This window comes from Diabrotica undecimpunctata, chromosome 11 (assembly GCF_040954645.1).
Source record: "Diabrotica undecimpunctata isolate CICGRU chromosome 11, icDiaUnde3, whole genome shotgun sequence".
Classification (NCBI taxonomy): Eukaryota; Metazoa; Arthropoda; class Insecta; order Coleoptera; family Chrysomelidae; genus Diabrotica; species Diabrotica undecimpunctata.
This window is the reverse complement of record NC_092813.1, coordinates 3,948,190-3,953,698: the sequence shown is the minus strand read 5'-3', so window position 1 is coordinate 3,953,698 and position 5,509 is coordinate 3,948,190.

Here is a 5,509-nt window from a genome sequence, read left to right as displayed (position 1 = left end):
ATTGAGGCCAGTACAAAAACAGAAAACAAAATAACACCAAAAGGCAGATTCGATGAAATCTCAAATGAGCTAAAAGATCTCATTAAAGAAAAGAACAGGAAAAGAAGAAGAGCACAAAGAACTAGAAATCAAGAAGATAAAAGAATTGCTAATGAATTAGACAGGGAAGTCAAAAGAAGACTAAATGAGCACAGAAGCGAACAATGGGACAAATATATCCAAGAACTAAATCCAAACCAATCCGCATTCTGGAAAGTATCAAAAATACTAAGAAAGGATAAAAAACCCATACCACCATTACACGGAACAAATGGCAGAGTATTTACTGATCAGAAAAAATCGGAAGTAATGAGAGAAACACTCGAAACCAATAATACGCAAAATTTTCACCCGGCAGAAGACCTAGACTTCACGGAGCAAGTAGAAAGAAGCGCTAGACGCTTAAGAAGAAGAAAAGGCATAATAAGCCTAGAGCATACAAGTCCGGAAGGGATCGAAGATCTAATCAAAATATTAAATCCCAAAAAAGCAGCAGGTCCTGATAAAATCACAAACAGGGCAATAAAAAATGTACCAAACAAGATCATAGTGTACATTGCTTACATAATAAATGGAATATTGCGATTAAGATACTTTCCAGACAGGTGGAAAGAGGCGGAAGTAATAATGATTGGAAAGCCAGGAAAAGATGGGAGTTTTCCACAAAACTATCGACCTATAAGCTTACTATCATGTTTAAGCAAAATAGCCGAAAGAATAATCTTAAAAAGACTACAAACAGAGTCTGAAGCAATCGGTATGATTCCAGAAGCACAGTTCGGTTTTAGATCCAGGCACTCTTGTGAACTACAAGTGCTCAGGAAACCTACAACGCTCTCTAAATCGGCTATATGCATGGTACATAAAGTGGAAAATCGCACTTAATCCGGATAAAACATAGGCCGTCATGTTCAGAAAACGAAGACAAATACCCAACATGCAACTAAATTTAGCAAATGAAGACATAGAATGGAGCAATCAAGCTAAATACCTAGGACTGACCCTTGATCACAAGCTCACATTCACAGAACATGTAAACCAAGCAGTGCATAAAGCTAAATTAACAAAGATACAACTTGCCTCACTAATAGGTAAGAAAAGCAAATTAAACTTCTGGACGAAGATAAGGGTAGCAAATAGTATAATACTTCCAACGCTAACTTACGCATCAGCAGCATGGGGACACACGTGTAAAACAAACAGAAAGAAACTGCAAGTAGCACAAAATCAGCTAATCAGAGATGCACTAAATGTACCAAGATATATACCTCTACGGTACCTATATAGAGACACAAAACAGAAAAGAATTCTTCACACCATGAACGAAAGAGCACATGACATCTTCAATGAAATAAGAAACCACCCCAACAGAAAGCTGCGTAAGCTAACAGATTATGATGAAAACATTAGGACGACACATAGGCGGCCTAAACAACAGATAGCAGGATATGTCCCAGTAGCATAAACATAGTAAAGACAAAGATAGGCACAGACTAGTCGAAGACAACGCGGGTTAGAGGTAGGAAAAAAAAAAAAGGTAACAACTGGGGTCTGGCATTTTAGAGTTCCAGACACCAGGAATTACCACCAAAAAAATATATTTAGCTTTAAGTTCTAGTTTTAGATAAAAATTCGATAAAAGACCCTCTAATTTCCGCGAACGAATTATAGTGACAATGAATTATATATTCATAACCCGGGCGCGATATAATACGTGATACTGATCCCTATCACAGCACACAGGTATACACGCGAATGAATGGTATAAAGAGAGCCGTCTGCTCTCTTTGTACAGCCAACTTGTTGGCTTAGGCCCTTATGGCAGGTCCAATTTAAGAGACCAGCGCGCGACCCCTGAGCATCGAGGCCATGTGCGACAAGCATGGGCTCGGTGGCCAGACCGGTCGGATACTCAGCCGGCGAGGAGAACAAATTAACTTTTGCCAAATCGGCCGCTGAGTGTCCGAACACACACATTTCCCTGTACGGAGGGGCACCAATTACGGTTGGTGCCTCTCCGTGCAGGGGCACACACTCTTTAGGGACATCAGGTCCAAAGTAATGCTCATGCCAAATTAAATTCAGTAAAGTAACTAGGGAGAAAAGCTCAAAGCTACCCCTTAATTTCAGGTGGCCTAACCACAACAATGTCGATACGGAGGGTTTTTCATTACCCAAATAGCCCGACGTAAAGTTCATAAGCCTTCGCTGCGTATGTCAGACGTAGTGAAGGGGTGGTGGAAAAACCTGGGGGTCAGATAGGTACCGATCCAGAATGATTAGCTCTTCTGGAGCGAGACCGGTTTGATCTTCGGACATGTGGATCCCACTGACTAGCAGTGATATACACATGTCACTAGGGGTTGGGTTGAACGCCTCGCGTGTGTATGTGTGTGTGTGTGTGTGTGTGTGTGTGTGAGATATCTTTATTTACTTGAATCCTAGATCTAAAGAATACTTTAAACTAATATGGTTTAAATGATTTAAGGTTAAAAGCAAAAAATTACTGTTTTTTTTTGCATTTTAAATGCAGAGCCATAGCCAAAGGTTACTTTGCCCCTCTTGATAAAATAACTTCTAATCGCTAGTTTTAACGTCACTACATAGCCTACTGATGCAAAGTTAAGCACATATTTTGTTTAATTTTCTTTATCTCACAAAATAAATAAAAAAAGGAAAGAATGTTTTTTAGAATTCATAGGAGAAAACTAAAATCTGTTTTGAATTATTTTAGTAAATTAAATTAAAATAAAAAAATATGATTAGGTACCTCTTAAAAACAAAACTAAAAACTAGAGAAGCAAAAATTCAATGAAAAACACTGTGTCATAAGGTTTTAGAAACAAATATGTGAGGGAGGCTACACCATAATCGGTATAATATGCTGAGAATAATGATAATAATGACGATGATATATAGTAGCAGGTAAAATATATATTTTGCCCTTTGTTGCGAGCTATGATGACACCTTCTACCTTTAATTTACTGTTTATTCGCGTTAACTTAAAAACATCTAACTTCTCTTACAACCATATCAAAATAAAACTTATTTGTTTGATAGTATTTTTATTCTACAAAATTTATGAACTTACTTTCTTTCTCTTTTTTCTATTTAAATTATGTGTGTCCTCTCATCTAAAAGATAAAAAACTATCACAGGTAAGACCAAGAGCAAGAGCTAGGGAAAACTGATGCACAGTTGAATTAAAGGACAATATTGAAACTGTAGAAAGCTTCACATATCTTGGAGTTACATTAAATACGGATGGAAGACAAGAAACATAAATTTAAAAAACAATAGTACAGGAAACAAAGCTTACATTTCTGAATACAATAGTACAAAACACACACTGGAGATTGAAAATCAGGATATACAAGACCATTATCAGACCAATAGTAGGTTATGAATGCGAGACATGGGTGATAACAAGAAGACACAAAACGAAATCTTGAAGTCTTCGAACGAAATGTCCTAAGGAAGATATTTGGACCTATTAACGAAAACGAGGTATGGAGATCCAGGTAAAACGATGAACTCTATTAACTGTTCAAAGAGGTACCAATCTCAAAATTCTATAAACTTCAGAGACTTCGATGGACTGGTCATATAGTGAGAATGGAGACCGGAAGATTGCCAAAAAGAGCTAGCAAGAGAAAATAGGTAGAAAAATGCAAGACTTAAGACCAAAAGGAAGGCCACGGAAGAGGTGGGAGGATGAAGTGGCAGCGGGCATGCACAATTTGCTAGACATGAGATCCTGGAAAAGACCACCGTGATACCAGCAAGGTTGGAGGTATAGTTTGCAGTAGGCCTAGGTTCGATTTGGGCTGTAGCACCCTAAAAGTAAAGAATACTGGTAGGTGCTCGTCTTCTGCTGTAGTGGAGGTCGCAGGTTCTTCGATTGAGTTATCAAAGCACACTCTTTTTAGGAGAAATGTTAATTTTTTGCGATTATTTGTAGTGTTAGTTGACAATGATCTTCTTGTTTTAAGTATTTGAAGAAACTTAGATTCTACAATATCTGTGTTTGAACTTCGAGGTATGACGGTTAAACTTCCTGAACATTCAAAGGAAATATCCCACATTTACGAAAATTGGATATCAAATTATCTTTGATGGTTGGTGTAATAATTTCTATTAATTTTGCTAACATTGGTTGAAAGTTTTTTCGGTTTTTAAATATCTGTATATTTAATGTCTTCTTTGGTATTTTTCAGTCCGATAACACTTTTTCCATGCTATTTTAACTAGGCGAAATAATGCCACGTCCAGAGTGTGTGCGATTGTGGGGTAAGCAAATTAGGATTGATTGGTTTTCTTGACGTCATTTTTAAGAGACTGAACTGTTAAATGCAAATGCAAAAAGGGTTTTCGCGTTTTCTTTCCTTCTAATTTTCTTAGACTGAGTATCATTTGAGGCTCTAGCCAATCAGTAAATATGATGCTATCAAACCACCTAGAAAAACTAGTGTTATAGCGACGAACTGTTGGCCCATTTTCCGTCCACGTGGTCCACATCTTACTATCTGGATAAACAATATATGGAGACAACAGCTTTCCAGCCTCATTTCCTGCAAAGATGGAAATTTATGTCTTTGATGCGTCTTGAATTAATTTAGAATACTTGCAACCTTTCTTCACGAGCACCCTCTTTTCCCCTGGATCAGTTGTAAGGTTTGTTTTGTCAAAATTCTATATGTTTTTTAAATGTACATCCAGTATTTCGGTCGCTAAATTTTCAAAAAAGCGTCGAGATATACCTGGATGTCTGGTAACAGCTAACTGTGCTCTAACAGCTAACATCTACAAAGCTCTTGATAACACAATACAAGCTTTTTACACATTTGTAGATTTATCAAAGGCATTTAACATTGTTTTACATAAAATATTGCTAACTAAACTTGAAAAATATGGTATTAGAAGGCTTGCATATAATATCGTAGAAAGTTTTCTTCTAAACAGACAATAATATGTGTATATATAGATCGAGATATTGGTAAGGTAAGAATTATAACCTATGGAGACCCAGAGGGCACAGCCTTAGGACCAATTTTTTGTAATATCTACATCGATGATCTATTCAGACTAAATATTACAGGTAAGATAATAAGCTTTGCAGATAACACAGCTATTTTCTATTATGCACATGGGGTAATTTACAACAAAAAGCCGAAACAGACTTTGCTACAATTTAAAAATGGTTTCAGTTTAATAAGCTCACCTTAAATGAAGATAAAACAAAATATGTGCCATTTACATCGTGTGTAAATAAACTTTCAAATCTTGTCTCATTATTGGTCGATGCAAAAAAATAAAATTCCATATACATACGAGATTAAATATCTAGGTGTAATAATTGATAAACATTAACAATGGAATACTCAAGCAAATAATAGGTATAGTAGTTAAATTAAGAGGGCTACTATCAAGATTAAAGTTGTTAAAACAATTTTTAGGATTAACTCATTT